The 19,789-nt window shown below is 31.1% G+C and overlaps 1 protein-coding gene across 1 annotated transcript in view; it reads left to right on the forward strand.

Annotated features, from left to right (window-relative positions):
* Positions 1 to 19,789, forward strand: part of LOC117170011 (unconventional myosin-XVIIIa) — a 399,533-nt gene that overhangs the window by 67,297 nt on the left and 312,447 nt on the right. The window lies entirely within an intron of this gene.

The raw sequence follows: 19,789 nt of genomic DNA on the forward strand, positions 1-19,789 counted from the left end.
TTTCTGAGGTCGGATTCGGATTCAGCGCAGCAAAAACCTTCGGGTATACTAGGTCTGGTCTTTGGTTCCGGACCTTTGTCAAATTTTGTCGGCCTGTGTTATCGATTTTACCAGTGTTAGGTTCCATCGACTTTTTTCCTACAATAATAAAGATTTTGTCTTCAAAATCTGGGGAATGATAGCGATCATGCTAACGGACGTCTCCGGACTTTTTTTGTGGAATAATTCAAAAAATTAATTTTGGCTAAATTCGATTAATGTATGTGATACTTAGGAAATTGTATCGATTTTATCAGTGTTAGATTCCCTCGGCTTTTTTCCCACAATAATCAATATTTTGTCTTCAAAATCTAGGGAATGAAAGCGAACATTTTAACAGACGTCCCCGTATTCTTTTTTTGTGGGTTAATTAAAAAAAATTAATTTTGCTAAATTTGACGGGTGTGTGTATTTTGAGGTCATGGGTGTTACAATTCTCTCACATAATTATTCTTGAGTGCTACCAACAGAATCGGTACGTCAAAGACCTACTTTCTCGGTATAACAAAGAGCTGAAAAACGATTCTAACCTCAAAATAGTGCACAGGCATAAAATTGTTATTTTGTGCAATACATTTTTTTGTTATAATCCCTTTAAAAAAAGAGTACGGGCGCGTCCGTTATAATACTTTCTAGCATCTCCGGAATTAGTTTTAAAAAAATTTTATTTTTGTGGAAAAAAATCCGAGGGAACTGAACCCGACTTACCACATGACGAAGTACCACATGTCCTTAAATGCGTGGAACTGAATTAACAGAACTCAATGAGAAAATCAAATACTTTTTGGTTAAAAGTTAATTCTTTTTGGTTAAAACGCCTACTGTTGTATTTTTGGTTTATAATTCATCTCATTTGGTTAAAAACTCTACTATTTGCTTGAAATATTAAACTTTTTTTTTAAAGTGAACGTATTTTGTTGAAGTTGAATCATTTTTGTTCGAAACTTTAACTAGTATCGGCGAAAAAACTATAGCCATCTGCCTTTGAATCTTAACAACTCAGTAAAAAAAAATGCTAACGCAACAAAAAAACATTCATATAAAAGTTGAAAGTGTTCTACGTAAATGAGCTTGAAGATGTTTATGTAAAAAAATTTTTGCGCTTAGCAGACTGAAAAATGTAAAAAAAAGTCAGGATTTTTGGGTACATTTAAGAACAGCCAAGTTTAGAGCATTATTTCTTATACAAGGGGCGATGGGAAAATTTTGAAAAAATTCATGAGTATGAGGAAAACTGTTGTGAACCAGTTGAGAAATTAAAAAAATAATGCAAATTGTTGCTTAAAAGTACAAAAATGTGCAACTATATCATCTTTAGTTCTAATACAGATATTCAAGCGATTCAAACTGCAAACTGTAATGGATAGGCTTTGTATTTATTTTCAATCATCCGTAAGGATTTGTTAGTCTTATTTCTTGTGAAAATCGAGATATTTTTAGACATTTTTTTTTGTCTGAAAACAAGTGACAGAAAGCAGGGGGGGCCCGTTTTTTTTACTGCCGACCGCTGGTCCTTTTCTTCGGCCCGTGGCCAGGTGTCATCCAAGCATTCAGAACCAGGGGTCGAAGAATGGCACCAGCGGTTGGCAGTAAAACAAAAAAAGCCCCCCCCCCCCCCTCCCGCTATATGTCAGTTGTTTTCCAATAAAAAAATGTATAAAAATATTTCGATTTTCACAAAAAATAAGACTAACACGTCCTTCCGGGTGATTAAAAATAATTACAAGAGCCTATCCATTACAGTTTGCAGTTTGAGTCACTTTAATATCTGTATTAGAACTGAAGATAATATAGTTGCACATTTTTGTACTTTTAAGCAACAATTTTTTATATTTTTCAAATTTCTCAACTGCAACTGGTTCACTTTTTTTTACATTTTTCAGTCTGCTAAGCACAACAATTTTTTTACATAAACGTCTTCAAGCTGATTAACGTAGAACACTTTCAGCTTTTAAATTATTATTTTTTGGTCCACTGGCATTTTTTTTGACTGAGTTGTTAAGCTTTAAAGGCAGATGCCTATAGTTTTTTCGCCGATAGTAAATTGTTAAAATTACAGTTTTTGTCGAAATTTGAACTATTAAAAAAAAATTTGTTTCATTTTCAGTTAAAAATTCAACTACATATTTTGTTGAAAATTCATTTTTAGGTTGAAAATTCATACTTTTAATTGAGGCATCAATTTTTTTAATTCGTCTTTTTACGTTGAGTTAATTTGGTTGCAAATTAATTTTTTTTAAATAATTTTTTCAACTGGGAATTTAAATATTCCATTTTTGTTTGATAGCGAATCTTCTTTAGTAACAAACTCTACTCTTTGGTTGAAAATATATTTTTTACATTCTCATTCATGAAAGTGTAATGCAATCGTCCTAATTTTCGATCTCTGGTTTTTAACGGATTTTGACGTTTCGGCACGCACATAATCCGAAAAACATAAAATTTAGTTGGTGTCTGTCTGTATATCTGTATGTCTGTCTGTATGTATGGTTACATGAATGTTGTAGCTACGCTAATTTTTGAATGATTTGAAGGTCCCCAAAATGAATGTTAAGTTTGTTAAACAGACATTTCCAACAAAAATTAAAAAATTGAGAGCATTTTCAAAAAAATTTCAAAAAAAAATTTTCTTCTAATTTTATCAATTTTTGTTCAAGTTTCTTATAAATGGGTAAAATACTTGCTAATTTTCTAAATATATTTGTTTATTTTGATGAAAATTAGAAAGGTTATATACTTTTCAAAAATTAGACAATTTTCAAAAAATAGAAAAATTTTTTTTTCATAGATCCGAAAATTTCATTCAAAATTTTCAGTAGTTACCAAATATATTTTTAAACTATTCTAGTCGAATTTTTTGATTAACTCATCATTTAAAAAATTAGAGCAATTTCAACATTTTCCATTTTTTCAAATTATAGAAATTTTTGTCAAAGTTTCTCATATATGCAAATTCATTTTTGTTAAAAATAATTTCTTTTTTAATTGAAAATTCTACTATTTGGTTCAAAATACATATATTTTGTGTAAATTTGTCTTTTGATAAACAATAATAATCTTTTTACTTGAAAATTCATCTATCTTGATTAAATACATAATTTTTTTTAATTCATCTTTTTGGCTAGTAAATTAATCTTGTTTGTAGAAAATGCATCTTCTTGGATGAAGATTCAACTGTTTTGGTAAAAAAATTCGTCCTTTTTTCATTGAATTCAACTGTTTGAAAATCATGTATTTTAAAATTATTTTTTTTGAACTAAAAATGTAAGTATTCCATTTTTTGTTGAAAACTGATATTTTTTAGTTGAAGAGCCAACTATTTCCTTAAAAACTGATGTATTTAGTTAAAAATTAATCTTGTTGGTTAAAAATTCGTTCTGACAGTTTAAAAATTGAGTTATCTGACTAAAAATTTAACTACTTTGATAAAGTAATGTTTTTCGTCAAAAACTCAACAGTTTTCTTAAAAATTCTTTATTTTTGCTTGAAAATTTAACTATTTGGTTAAAAGTTCATCTGTTTGCTTCAAAATTCGTCTCTTTTGCTTGACATTTCAAATAATTTCTTGTTAATGCCCCTGTTTGCTTACAAAGTTAAATTTTTTGTTTTAAATTTGTCTTTTTGGGTTGAAAATTCCTCTCTTGGTGTAAAATCTTTTTTGGTTTAAAATTCAACTATTTTGATCAAAATGCCATAGACATGGTCTTGAAATCTTAGAAATGGCAAGTGTTTCAAATTAAATTTATTACGGTATCTGTATTCATTTTATTTAAAAGAATTTATTCCCCTATGTTCGTTAAAAACCACCATGACTCCCCTGTTTTGGGAGTATTCTGGACAACTCAACTCACTAAAAACGCGAAAAAACGCAGAATAAATATCAAACCCGTGTTTAGCCAACGGATACGTTACTTTTGGATATGGGGAAGGGCCAAAATTATTAGCCAAATTGTAGCCAAAAATTAGCCAAAAAGTGGTTACGAAGTTTATCTAGAGCTAGGAAACTATCTGGAGCCTAGAGCCTCTTCCTTCTGAAGTGTGAAATAATAAACGATCGACTTGCTTCTTAGAAAGTGAAAGTTTACAGTTCCTTTAATGGCCCTCTCCTCGACCAAAATTAGATCTCGTGAAAAAGGAAGTGGTCTATTTATAAGGGTATATTGTAGGTTGTGGGAGAGCCAGGAGGCAAGGCAAGTTATTTTTGTATCGAGTCATAATTCTTCATTCGGCTCGTACCACGTACGTCGAATGTAGTGAGTGAGTCACAAGGCACTCTTCTTAGGTCATTCATTAGCAATTCTGAAAAGTTTGTCTGACCTTGCCAAATGCTCTTCGCGATAGGCCACGAAGGGCGATGACGTGAGCCTGCTTTTGGAAAGGTTGGCTAACATCTTCTTCATTTTCTCTCTTAAAAATAGCTTTATTTTCCAGTCTTTTTTTCTGTTTCCCTTCTGCCAGCTCTTTCCTTTGACCCCTTTTGCCAAGCACCCGTTCACACATGAGGATTGTATATGCGAGATAGTAGGCAGTACCACTCAGGCATCATAACTACTACTTCTGTCGTGTCTGCTCGACACGGTCTTTGACTCTAGAGCTGTCAACTCTCCGAGTTTGTGTCGCAAATGCCACGTTTTATTAATCCTTGGCGCCCGGCTTGGATTAACCACGAGGAGTAAAGGGAATTATTAACGAGAAGAAAAATTTACTTAGTGCGGGGTTGCAATGAATTGAAAGGGTTACAGGCAGGATTGTTGGGGTGACTGGGGATCAATCTGCTAATACGCAGAAATTTATTCACTTCTAGTTTAATGTTTTCCATTTTTTATGAATCTGTATAGTACCAAGTACATCTCCAATTTTTTCTTCATTATCAGACAGACCATAATTTTATAGTCTGTTTGAATAATCACAGGTGATTTAGACTCACTATCAGGATAGTCAAATCGACAGTCCTGTAGTTAGATGCCATCTCCGAAGCTAAAGAACATACAGATATAATTCTTCAAGCAAATTGCACATTTGTGGCTTCTGTAAATGGTGTATGTAGTATCAATGGCCAAAAAGTTGCGCTTTCATGTTACATTTTTTTGGGAAATTCAATGGGCACTCGCAATCGGAGTGAGTGTGACAGAAAGACGTTGTTGTGATTGCAGGTGCTTAGATAATTGGAAAGCCCTTTGTATTTTCCGAAGAAGAACATAATTTTTTAAACGTTTAAGCGCAATTTTCTGTTCATTGACACTACATACGCCATTTTCAGAAGCCAAAAATGTGCAATTTGCTTCAGTTTCCTGCAATAATTAAATTGATTGATGTCAATTATGGATTTAAAAGTATGTTAAAATTGCACCCTTATGTCCGGAGTCCCTTCATTTCAAAGATTGAACAAATTCGTTATAATCTAATTGTAATTTTTGAAAACTCAATCTAAAAAGTAAAGTTTCGATGTTTCCGAGTTTATAAACTTCACGTTATTTATATTGAAAAAACAAATATTATAATTATTTTAATAAACTTCTATCGAATTTCTATTGTCCTTTTCGGTAGCTTTATAGTTTTCATGTATTGAACCTTAAAATGAAAAATTCAGTGTAATCTTATTATTGAATATTAAGGTCCAAATGTTAAGATTTTCGAAATCAAACTTGGTAAAAATACTTTATTTTAAGTTTAATTATATGCTTTAATTTATTCAGTATATAATGCTTCGAATTCAGGACTAAAATTTATAAGTAGTTACAAGTGTTTTGCGAACGTTTTCGGCACATCAGCTGAAATAACTTATTCTGAATTCTGATCAGGACGTTGACTTATTATCTGCGTAACCGGTAAACTAAAATTTTTAGAGTTCTTTAGTAATTAATTTACCACTATACGGTTTGAGCATCTTTTATTATAAACTGCAAACTTTAACAATCCATATTTTTTATTTATTTATTGAATATATTTTTAAAAATACATAATAATACGAAACGAATGGGTCTAAAAATTTGGAAGGAATTTGTGAGAGATCTATCTTGTTGATATCGATTATTAACTTTACAATTATTTATGGTACAAAGCGAAATATAACAATTTTGTTTTATATCTCACTTTTCCTTCCTCTTAGAGGATTCAATTTCCCATTGCATTTTTTTATTCTTCTTTATCTTCATGATTAGAGTGATTGATTGTTTCGAAGTTTTGCACTGTCACTTCTTCATCCACGCCCCTTGGCAGAATGTAGATACAAATTTAAGTCTGTCATTTCTGCTGAATGTACAACACCTGTATTATCAAAATTGTAAAATTATTATCTTCTAAGTTTGTGCTCAGTGATTCCTTTTTTATACGCAGATAATAAATGGTCGATTAAAAAACTCGACACTTAGTATTATAGTCTTGGATATGAGAGAAAGCCAATTAAAATTCACAACCTTCCCTATTCAATAAAATAATTAATCACAATCTGAAGAGCATGTAACATTTTAAAATAATTTGTTTAAAGTGATATAAAATCTGTTTGGAAGCCGCTAAAAATGTAACATGCAAAGGCTTTATAATCCCAGATGCAAAGCTTGGGAAACTAAATGAAAGTCGCTGAAAATATGTATTATTATCTTAATTTTTTATAATTATTAATACACAATTCGCAATTACGGCCACTTACACATACTATGTGTATTGTGCAAGTGAATCGCACGCTCATAAGCTTTAAAAAATCGCACTCACTGAGGATTCGAACGCGCTACCTAAACTAATTAAACCCGTGGATTTTACCGCGCACACTAACCAACTGAGCTATTGCACCACTTTGATCTTGGTTGCCAAATCTCGGCTCGAACATTTTTTGCGTGGAAAGAATTTAGAATTGAGTTTTACTTATTTCAAAAAAGGCTTGACATTTTTTGTTCTTTAAATATTCAAGAAGTATATAAACTATCCAAAAGAAATAAACAATAAAGATAACTCAAGTGCAAAAATGCTCTAGTACTTGATGAAAAAAAAAACGATTTTTTGCTATATAAAAACCTCCATAAAAACGCTCAGTTTCTAATATATACAATTCTTTAAAATTACTTTGTTACTCAGTTTTTGTTGCGAACTAACACCTCTTAAAAAATAAGTTAATATATATATAGAAAAATGTTATTCTTAAATTTGAATATTCCGTGATTCAAAAATTGCTGGATACTTTAATTTTGATTTGAATATAAAATACTACGAAATCACTAGAAAAAATAATTCTGTGAAGAAAAGTCGAGTGCAAGTACTTTTAGGTTGAAAATGATTGAGTCTTACGGTGGTCGGACGAAAAACATTTGTGTACTTCCTTCTTAATTAAATGTTTCGAAATGTTTTTTGATTCCTATTCCTTAAATATCTGGCTTTAAATGGGCATACCATTTTTTAAATTTATTAATAAACTGTTATAATAGCATTTCTAAACATTTCCTAAACTTTTTTAACCTTGTTTTATGCTGCCTTATGTTATATTTTATTATTTAAATAATAAAAAAGAATTATACATGTTTATGGGTAATTTCCAAAATGTTATCAATTTTATGTTGGAGCCATTTTCTTTGATAATTGCATTTTTTATAAAAATATATCGATTTTGTTCAAAAATTACAAATAAAAAATCACAAATTCAAAATGAATAAATTTTTGAATGTTTTCCCCCCTTGTAATGTGGCTTTCTCTTGAATGAGTCGATTTCAATTTTGTTTAAAAACAATTTAAATTCTTTTTTCAATTATTTTGCATAAATAGTACTTTTCTAATGTTTTTAAAAGATTATTTTTGGATTTATAATACATTTGAGACGTTTTTGTTAAATTCTTGGCAGTTAAAAAGAAACGATCAAATTGAATGTTGGACGTTAAAGAGGAATTCAAATTTTGACTTATTTTGAAATTAATTTAATAAATTTCAAAATCGTAATCAGTAAATGCTTTCGAAGCCACAATTAGTCTTTACAATTATTCAACGTTGTTTAAAATTAGAAGCGCTTCATCTCTAAAATTTAAATAGGAATCAAAGTCATGATAATAACTTTCAAAATGATCTCGTTAATTCTTGTATTATGCAACATGATATGAAGTTTAATTTAATGTCATTGTACTAGATAAACAAGACAAAAGAGTGAGAGACGCACGACGGACAAAACGGGCAACGTGCGCGGTGCTACGGAAAACGTTCACTGCGCATTTATAATTATCAGAGACTGTCGAAGGAATTTCATTAACCCGTATTCTTACTTCTTCAATTACTTTTTTCTTAATTCTGTTTCACGAAACATATAGAAAGTCGTTTACGATTAAATGAAATTTGATGGACTTTCCAATTAAATTTATCAACTACTTGATTGAATCCCTTTTTTTTAAAGAATTATTTGACTGTCATTAAAAATCTGGAGGAATGTTTATTATTTGTCAGAAAGGATCTCATGGGTTTCCAGTGACTCTGTTTTTAAAAATTAATTTACTTTTGTTCTAGTATTGAATCAATTTCGCTGAAATCTCACCAGAGTTTTCTCTCTATCCATAAATCATAGAATAGTCACGTAAAATGTCTTACGGCAGTGTCAGGGTACCTTATGGCTTATAATACCCGACGGCTCATTATTCGACCCTTTCTATTGTAAGGCGCTCGAGCTCGAGTTCGAAGCTCGGCGGGCCGTCGTGGTGCCCACCCGGAGACTACTCGATTACATTGATATGGTACGTTTAAATTAAATCCCCATCCAAACAAGCCGATATCAAAATTTTGTATGAAATTCTGTCTAATATTGTTGGATAATTTAATAACATACGCTGCTGCGCAGATATTTTAGCCTTTTCAAAATTTTTTCTCAACAAAAGTTTGATTTCTTTTGGGAATCTTCTTTTTCTTATTTAGAGTAAGTATCTTGAAGAGAATTTGGCATTTCTTAGACATTGTTCAGGCTAATATGATTGAATACAAGAATTGCATACAAAGTTTTAGTGTCGGCTGATTTAAATGGGGATTTAATTTAAACGTAACAACGCAATATAATACAGTAGCTGCCAGTTGAGCACCACAACGCCCCGTTGAGTTTCGAACTCGAGCTCGAGCGCCTTACAATAGGAAGGGTCGAATAAGCCTACAAGTATCATATGGTACCCTGACACGGGCGATTTCCAATTCATCGCGGTGTACCTACTCGTCTTACCCTCTCCACTCGACTTCTCCTCACGTCCCTGACTGAGCGACATTGCTATGCCGGACTTTTCCAGTGGGGGCCCCTTTGTCCTAATGAGGCATAAAATGCCATACATAAAAATGTTATAGTTTTAATCAGGAAATTAAAAATATATTCAGAATCTATGTTTTTTTTGTAATTCCAACGATATGTAACTTGCAATTAAAATATTGAAATTAGACTAAGGTATGGCAGATATTAGTTTCTTTTGACCCTGACTAGATAGCATTCTGGAATTTTCCGTAGAATAGTTGAAAATGCATCAGTTTATTTGCTAGAAAATTCGCCTGTTGACAAATTAATACTCATCCGGTGGAAGTAATGCTCTTATATTTTCCATATTATAATCTACTATAATAAGTATATTCATTTTAATTCTATTCCGTGGAAAGTTAAGTTTAATTTCCTTTTAATAAATTGCCCTTGTGTTTAATACATTAGTGTGGCCCTTATTTTTCAAAATCCTTTTTTTTCAACCTCTAGTTCTGTTCGGTTGCCCAAGAATCGACCATCATTTTTAATATTATAAAATGATAGTGTATGGCTATATGTGTATGTGTATACTAAAAAAATTATACTGTTTACTGTTTTGTTAAGGATTCGTCTTTCTGGTTTAAAAATTCAAATACTTGGTATCAAGTTTAATATTCTTCTAGGCAGTTGGGTAAAAATCCGCATATTCTATTCAATTGTCAACAGGCGAATTTTCTACCAAATAAACTGATGCATTTTCAACTATTCTACGGAAAATTCCATAATGCTATCTAGTCAGGGTCAAAACAAACTAATATCTGCCATAACATAGTCTAATTTCAATATTTTAATTGCAAGTTACATATCGTTGTAATCGCAAAAAAATATAGATTCCGAATATAATATTTTTGATTTGCTGATTGCAGAACTATAACATTTTTATGTATGGCATTTTATGACTCATTAGGACAAAGGGGCCCCCGCTGGCAAAGTCCGGCGCAGCAATCTCGCTCAGTCAGGGACATGAGGAGAAGTCAAGTGGAGAGGGTAAGACGAGCAGGTACACCGCGATAAAATGGATACGGCCTCCTGACACAGCCCTAAGCCCATAAAATTTAAGAGATTGTTTTCCGTGTACTGTTGATTCTCAATCGATTTTTTTTGTATTGCGTTTTTAAATTCAAACTTTTTTTGTACAGTCGTTGTTATGCGTACATTTTTTGTGCATCTGCCTCGCGACTTTACCCTCTGGCTATTGTTGCCTTCGCAAACAATGAGAGCATTCCGCCACAGTTAATTGTTCTTCTTTCGAAGTCCTACCCAAGGGTGGAACACAATGTCAGTTCGATTCACAATCCTGTCGTTCTTTCTCAAGAGTAATGTTCTTTTTTATACCAGGGTGGCCACTGACTGGGAAAACCGGAAACTAGTCGGAAGTGTGAGCACTGGGAAGAAGCTGGGATTTTTTTTTGAAAACTGAAAATGTTCCAGATTTGTTTTTACTTTTGCATTAAATATCATTTTGCAAGTCCAACAAAAATATGTTTAAATTGTCCTCACTATAATCATCCATATATTTTAGAACGGAAACTTCCTTTTTAGGTATTTCACAAAGTAATTACATAGATAACGTAAATTTATATAATTAATTTCTTATAATTTTAATAATAAATTTATAATTTATCGATACTTTAAATGTTTCGCAAATAAATTGAAAAGTCGCTTTTCGAGAAGAACTGATTTAGAGTTGGAAAATACCATAAGCTCGCGTGTTATATATTTTGTATTTAAATACAAAATTTACCTATACTTTTGATTGTATCAAGGGTATAAAAGTATAATTTTGTCAAATAGAGCACAGATTGAAGTATGATTTTCTATCGATAATCCAAAATATATATCCTAGATCCTGGGTCATAAAAACACGAACATGTCCTAAACTACGTCACAATTTATATTCAGAAAGAATATCAGTAACTTCCTTGTGTAGAATCACTCTCTCCTATTCCCATATTTTCTCCTATTTAAAATATTTCTTCTTTTTCCCCCTGTTTTCAAGAAAATTGCCTTTTCCCCTTTTCTTCATTTTTTCGGCCAAGTGAAAAAATGAATTAATAGAAACCATTAAGAAAATCCAACTATTTTTGGAAGTTTATTACACCATCATTTTTTTAAATTAAAAAGTCGGCTATCGCATATATTTTTCATTCGGAATTCATCTCTTTTGATCGAAAATTCATCTGTTTTGTTGAACATTCGTCTTTCGGGTTACAAAATTCGTCCCTTTGAATTGAAAATGTGTTGTTTAAAAATTCATGTTTTTTGGACGAAAGCTCATTTTTTTAATTGAAAAGTCTACTATCATATTTTTAGTCCAGAATTCATCCTTTTAGATTAAGAATTGTACTATTTTGTAGCAAATTTGAATAATTTGTTGAAAATTCATCTGTTTTGTTGAATCTTCTTCTTTCTCAATAGAAAATTTAGCCTTTTTAATCGAAAATTCATCTTTTAGTCGAAATAGGCTTTTTTTCTGAAAATTTAACTGTTTTTTTGAACATTCATCTTTTTTAATCGAAAATTAATGCTTTTGGGTATAAATGTTAAATTTTTTCTAAAAAAATTCGTCTGTTTACCTAGAAAATTCAACTTTCTACATTTTCATCATTTATGATTGAGAAAGTATTAGAATTGTCCGAATTTTGACATCACAGTTTTTCAACGGATCTTCACGTTTCGAGACCCCCTGAATCCGAAAATCAGGTTTTTACGATGGCGTCTGTTTGTCTGTCTGTCCGTCCAGCCGGCCGTCCATAAACACGATAACTTTTGAAAAAATGAATGGATCAAATCCATCTTTGGCACACTTTTTTAGGTCCTAAAAGAAAGGACGAGTTTGTTAACCAGCCATTTTTTATAAAACCTCAAAAAGTGAGCGCATTTTGAAAATTTTTGAGATCACTTTTTTCTGAATTTGAAAATTCGTTAAGAATCACTTCTTTATAGGACGCGTACTTTTTGTTTTATTCGTGAAAAATAACATTGAAAAAAAATGTGTAGAAAAACGACGAAAGTTACGAGAAGAAAAAAAGATTCAACAAAACCTGTTTAAAAATGTCTGTCGGAAATCGAGCGCGCAGCGCGAGTGTCACGATGAGAATGTGTACCTCAAAGCTTTACAGAGCTTTGAGAAACTTAATATTTCACTATACTTAATTAAGTAGACAATTCAGAGTATGAAAACGCATATAAATACTGCCATCTGAAAGAGATATTTTTGATAAAGTTTTATTCAAGCATTCCAAATGTAAAGAATAAATATCCGAGCGCGAAGCGCGAGATTTAACCGTCACGCGCCCTAGGCGCGCCCAAACTTGCGAGCGAAGCGAGCCACTCGCGTAGCACGCGGTGAGAATGTGCGAGCAAAGTGGGCAGATTTTTTGTTAAATATTAATATTTTTTGGTGAACATTCCACTAATTTGTTGAAAATAAAATATATATTTTGAATGAAAATCGAAGCAACATGGAACCACCATCATTATTATTTAATAGAATTTATTACCTTATTTTATTGAAAACACACCCTATTTCCCTTTTCTTGAAAGTCTTTTGGTCTTTGAAGTAAAAAAAAACACTTTCACAATATTTTACATTATACATTTAACTTTAAAGTTATTTATAAAAAATATCTTATTACACCATAGACGGAACTGGAATTTTCAAAATAAATTGTAATTTAAAAACGTATCAGTTTATTGAAAACAAAAAACTAAATATATAGACGGAATCCATTTTTAACATTTTAGGCTTTACAGGCAGTGCAACACCTCCAAATCGAATTTTGGGCTTTTTTGTAGTTTTTTTTGGACTCCCTTAATTTTTTTTAAGAAATCAATTTTCTTGTGGAGGTGCTAGCTTACATTAACCCAGCACCTCCACTTCTTAAAATAACTAAATAATAAAAATTCAATTCGACCAGAATTTTGGGCTTTTTTTAGGCTCCTGAAATCCGAAAAAAAAATTTTCCTAAACCAACCCTTAACGTCAAAAATCAAGCCCTAAAAATCAACCCTATCTACCACGTAGATACGACTTTGCCAAAAAATAACTTTTTTTTTAGAATTTTCCAGTGTCAATAGAGTCTCTGATTTTTGGGTATTTTCGAGGAGCCCAAAAATCAGAGACTCTATTCCCGTTTTAAAATTCTCAAAAATATTATTTTTTAACAAAGTCTTATGTACAAGGGGTTGATTTTTGACATTAAGGGCTGGAGCTCAAAAATCGTATTGGATATTTTCTGGGAGGCCAAAAAAATCCCAAAAATATGCCGTGACTAAATTACTACAAACTTTCAATTTGTTATAGGGTGTTGATTTTGGAAGTTAACGATTGGTTCGAGGAAAATTTTTTTGCGGATTTCAAGAGCCCAAAAATGCCCAAAATTTTGGGGAAATTGAATTGCCCAAAAATTCTAATTGGAGCACAAAAAAATCCCAAAAAAAAAAAAAAAATTCTGAGCAATCAAAAATCTCAAAATTTGATTGCGGAGGTGTTAGCCTAATGGACCTCAGTGTAACTTTAAGTCACATTCAATTCGCCTTCTTAAAAAAAATTACTTTCGCTTAGCTTTGAGTATTTTAAATTATATGGTTTTTTCAAAATACAACATTATTTTCTTTTAGCTTTATAACGTTTGGCTAAATTGAGATACTGGCGAAAATTCAATTCGCTGAAAAAAATTCTCGTGTTCTTTGATTTGGTAAAAAATCCCATTTTTTTATTCAAATCAACTTTCCATGTTTTAAAAATTTAGCGGGCCAGATAAAGTTGAATTTAATAGGAAACTGTGAATGATGCATACAAAAGTAAGAGGTATTTTTTGTGAAATTTTTTAAAGTTAGCAAATTTTTGTCTTAGCGATTTCTCAAATCTGTCGCTGTTTGTAAGAAAAATACAAATTTCAATTTTTTGAAAAAAAATTCTTGTGGTCAGAAAAATAGTTTAGTCTGCATAAAACTTGGAATAATTGTTCGGCATTGGAGTACCAATTTAGAAAAAATTAGTGAAAAAAACCTGGATTTTCGAGAAAATTGACATTTAACCCACGAGAGTCAGGAAAGAAAACTTAAACATCTCAATCAGGTCAAGAGTTATATAGGTTAAAAAAAAATTCTAAATTTTATCAGAACGGTCAAACATGAGCCGTCCATATTTCCTTTGAAAAACATGTTTGTCACTTATCACGTATCATTAGTAACATATTCATAAAAAATGATCGCTAAATGCTTTAAAGATATTCACTCCTAAAATAGAAATTATTAGATAATTAATCTCATCAGGGATTTAATATAGCTATGAAAATTCTAATTGTGTAGTATATGATTATTATAAGACAATTTTTGTTCCTTGAATTAAAATACTACTCTATTATGGGTTAGGGAGGTGGGAGATAAACAATTAATGTAATTAAGCTCGACCTCCGAGAGCGTTGAATAGATGATGACTAAGTATAATTATGTATTATTAAATTTATTTTCGGAACCTCTGAATCGAATTAAGTTCCTCTACTGCTTTCTCTCGTATTTTATATGTACTTTCAGTTTCATACTATTTGTTAAAATTGTACACTTTATCGCGTAAATAAAATGATTTACCTGGGTGGTCCGAAAATTCGACTTTAGATGTTTGTGATTGACCCCCCCCCCACACCATTTCATCCGTTTTCCGGAAAAAGAAATTCCCTTTTTTGGAATCGGTCGACATCAATCCGTGTAACACAATTTTTAACTTTTTAATTTTAAATCCTCCAATTTTGAACACTTTATTCAGATTTATAATTAATTCTTGAAAATTTTTAATCGAATATTTTTGAAATTATTTATTTTTTAAATCTTCAACTAAACACTCAGATAAATATCCTTTTGTGACAAAAGGATGTTTCTTGAGTGAAAGGGAATTTCCTTTTAAATCTAAAGTTGAGACGGTTTTCACTTGTTTCAACAGGAATCCTTTTGCAGCAAAAAATTTCCTTGTGCGACTAACTTGCAGACAAATAGTTCTATTTGTGTAAAAGATATATTTACGTTATTCAAACCAAAACTGGCAAGTGTACGATGATTTTGTTTCAGGACAACTTTTTCACGGAGTAAAAATCGGTGAAAATCGCAGAGTTTCAAGATATTACGTTGTAACTTTAAAAAAATTGTTAAAAAAGCATAGTGTGTACGTTTGCCATAAATATTTGTGCTATAACGCTCACCGAATTTCGGTGTACGGAGGCGCTTTCTAAAAATTTATAAAAAACAAAATTGCTAAATGAAAGGTGACAGTAGAGAACTAGATCTCCAAGAAAATAGGAATTTTTTCATGGGAGGGAAAAAGAATTTTGTAAAACAGTAATCACTATAAAGATAAAACAAAAGTATACTCTCAAGTTGAAGTGTTACTGAATTTTGAGGCTAAAAAAGTTTTAATGAAAAAAATTATCCAGGATCGAGAACATGGATATCGAAATTGGCAATCTCAAATTAGCACTAAACTAAAATTCGAGAGGCCTCGGCTGTTGATTGCAATAAAAAAATTTAATTTTCAGTTAATATAAAAACCTAAAACATGCTTCCCAGATTTTAATTATCTGAATACGAGTAAATAAACTTTAATGTAAACAGTGAGCCAATTACGAGAAAATTGACCCAGAAGTTTAAAATTAAAATTTCCTTTAATTTTTTAAAAATAAAAACATGCTTTCATGATATGGGAATGCTGAATGAGAATAAACGATATTTGATAAAAAAAATTATCCTGTTCCAGGAAAATCAAAATTGAAGATCGCCAAAATAGAAGTAAATGATGATAAAATTACAATAATTATCAGAAATATCAATGTTGAAAGGTTGTAAACAATTATTAATACATTTTAATGTTAATTAAATGTTTATTAAACTTTTTTGTTGAAATTATTGTATCTAAAAATGAGATTTTGCAAAAATCTTTTTATTACAATGTTTATTTTAGTTTTTAAGAATTTGTTATCCAACAACTCCATTTTCGATCGAAATTTTAATTATCTAGTTCTGCACTGCTACCCTTTCAATTCGAAATTGTTTCTTTTTTAAGTTGAGTTTCAAATGTTCAATATTTTAGAACATTTTCAAGCGAACAATAATTCAGTTTTTAGTGCCAAGTTAAAAAAGCTTCTCATTTTAATGGTTTTAATTTAAGAAGTTATTGTCTTAATTTTTCATTGTTTCATTGTTTTCATTTTTCAAAATTGTTTAGTTAAAAATCCTTTAAGGTGGAAAGTGTGCAATATCGAGCTTCTCCATTTGATATTCTAAGATTCCGATTAATATAAAAAACCAGACAATTTTATACGTCTAAAATTGAAACCAAACAATTTATAATATTTAAATTTAAGTTATGAAATTTAAAACTAATTATCCAAGCTTTCAGTGTAACATTTTGAAATATTTAATGGTTAAATGGTCCTGTCATTTTTAATATATAAATTTTAAACAACAAAATTGTGAAATTTAAAAAAAGTTTTTATAATTGCGCATTCGAAACTATAATTTTAAATAGAAATGATATAAATTTTAAAGATGATCAATATATTATTAATAAATGTCATATTATGTAGTATAGATTGTATACCATGTAGTCAATGTCAAATTGACTGGATAGATTTGTTATTTATGAGAAACTTTAAAAATTAACTAATTCAAAATTAAAGCTTAAAAAATGAAACAATTTCAAACATCTTTTGGAACATGAATAATTTGTTTTAATCTAAACTGCTAAATTAATAACTTGAAAATAAACAATAAAATGTCCACGCAAGGGGAACAACTTGACGGTTCCACTACAAGAGCTCCAGTTCTGGTTAATCCGTATACTAAGTCATTTCTTTTAATTTTGAGTTTTGATGATATCATAAATAAATAGATCATTTTCCGTTGTCCGGTAAAATATTATTCATTTTTGTGCAATATTAAAGAAGAATATAATAAAAAAGCCTAAATTGATTACTCTTTTATTTATATTTAAAAATTAAATCTACAATCTTTTCATTGATTAATATTTTGTGTGTGTATCTTAATAACTCTGATACAAAATCTTTCAAAATGCATTATCGATACATGAGTTGACCACCCTATTGGTTATGCATACCTTGTGATCACGTGTTGCTTTGTGAATTTGAGGTTGATCTTCGTTCCGCATATGAAATGCTTATAATGTTTATTTTTTTATAATTAAAAAGTTAATATCAACACAAATGTGCCAATATTTAAATAAAAATGCTTTCTCATCGTCTGGAATGCTACTTCTAGAAAAAATTAGTGTTTATTCTATTGATTACTTAAGGGGGGTTCCTACTTTTTTGGGTAAAAAAAAAATCGTTTTTTTTTGCATTTTCGGATACTTGGAAAATTTCAAGTCAAAATATCAAAAATTTCGAAAGTTATGGGCCGTTGAGTGGAGCGGTGTCAAACGCGCTTGGCTGCAGCGGCCGGGTGCTCTGCGGCGGGAAAAGCGGTTCCGATTTTAGGCTTGTATTTCCCGTGTATATGATCGTTCGATGTCAGAGGATGTTTAGCCTGTTTAGAGGATTTGTCTCTTCACACAATGATGAGTGCGTGTGCGCATCCGCGTATAGGAGGCCAGACTCCTGCAGAGGCAGAAAAAGACTGCTGAGGACGAATTCTTCGAGAATGAGGAAGGTGGCTTGCCATGGACCTGGCATAGCTGACTAGGCGTAAGTACTCTCATTTTCTGAACTTCATTTAAACAAATGATTGTTGTAAATCTGATGTCAAATTCGTGATTTCTGACCGCTTGAACTATGAAAATCAAATAAATCTTGGGAAAAAGTAATTTTGCAATAGTTTTTATTTAATAAATTGTTTAAATAATTTTTTATTGCAAAAATAGTACCAGATTTGAAATCAGTGATATCGAAAGCTATGGAAAGCATACACATCATTCAAAAATTGTAATTTGTTTTAAAAAATTGTTTATAAAAATTGTTCAAAACAAATGAATTTTGCAAATTTGATGGCAGATTTAAAATCAGCGACCCCGAAAACATACGAAATGATGAATACGTGTAATTATAGCGCAAAAGTTCAACATAATTTTTTGCGTTTTTTATGAAAAACTTTGGACGCGTTTTTCTCAAAACCACGTTTTCCGTGTTGGTGGAAGTCCTACAGGGCGCAAAAATTGAGCAATCGCTATGAAACTTTTTTGACATGTTCTTAGAAGGTGTCCGCACAAAGTAGACTACAATCAGAAAAAAATATTGAAAATTGTTTGTTTAACAAAATAATTAGTAGCAAAAAAAACAAACGTTAAAAAATCAATTTTTTTTTAAATCTCATAACTTCCTCATTTTTCATTTTTTTTCTTCATTCTAGTCTACTTTATGCGCTATAGCTTATAGCAGCGATTCCCAAACTAGTGCCGCCGGCCAATGAGGCTGCCGCCGGCAGGGGGATGCCACCCCGGGCCGGGCAGCTAGGCAGGCTCCCCGCTGCGACCAGAAGGCTACTTTCCTCGACTTTTGTGTACCTACCACGAATGACCCTTTCATTGTTATGAACTTGCAATAACTGAAATTATAAAGACTTAGCTCAATTAAATTTTAATTGGCTGAATGAATTTCGTGATATAATTTAAAGAAAATGAAAACAAAGTTTTTGAAAATCGGTTAATATCCGAACTTATAAATGAAATATTTACAAATCTTGTGAATGCAACAAAAGTGCGATAACTCTTGAAGTTATTATCTGATCTTCTTCTACCTTTTTTGAATGTTTATTTGATAATCTAACAAATCTAACGGAACTTATTAAAATTCTATTGATTAATATTTAACCAACTTTTCATTTTTCTCAACCGGCACTAATTCTCTAACAACGAAAAGGTCAGCGAAGCAAGCAACCGAGCATGAACGACTAGCGTCCAGTGTCTCACTTGGGTTCCAGTATTGTGAAAAAATTTGAGGGTGGGGCCCCTGCCGCTACCCAGAAAGTGCATAAAAAGTTTGGGAATCGCTGGCGTATAGATAAAGAAAATATTTTGATTTTTTGTTTCAGATTTTTTCTACGGCGGACAGATCTTCCACCAGCGGGTAAAGTCGCCGCCGACCACCCGCCAGTCATCAGTGCCCCCCTCCTCCCCTTTTTATGTAACGACCCAAGAAATTTTGTAGTACTACAATAAACATGGACAAACAATTGTGGAAAATTTAAGCCTCTTATCTTTTATACTTTCCTAAAAAAATATTCCCCAAAAAACAGTCGGATTTCGGCCCAACAAAGTAGGAACCCCCCTTAAAATAATAAACAAAATGATTTACCATGGGTAAAAGTCATTGCTTAATTATAGCATATTTATTATTATAAACATGTTTATTGGCAAAACTTTGTTAAGTGTATTGAGGTCAAAAATTAAGCTATTTATAAATACCATTTTCATTATTTGCGAGATTATTTGATAGTATCAAACAATGTGGACAAAGTGAATGAAAGAATTCGAAGATTATTTTTACCTATAATTAAAAAAAATCT

Source organism: Belonocnema kinseyi, chromosome 3, assembly GCF_010883055.1.
Source record: "Belonocnema kinseyi isolate 2016_QV_RU_SX_M_011 chromosome 3, B_treatae_v1, whole genome shotgun sequence".
Lineage (NCBI taxonomy): Eukaryota > Metazoa > Arthropoda > Insecta > Hymenoptera > Cynipidae > Belonocnema > Belonocnema kinseyi.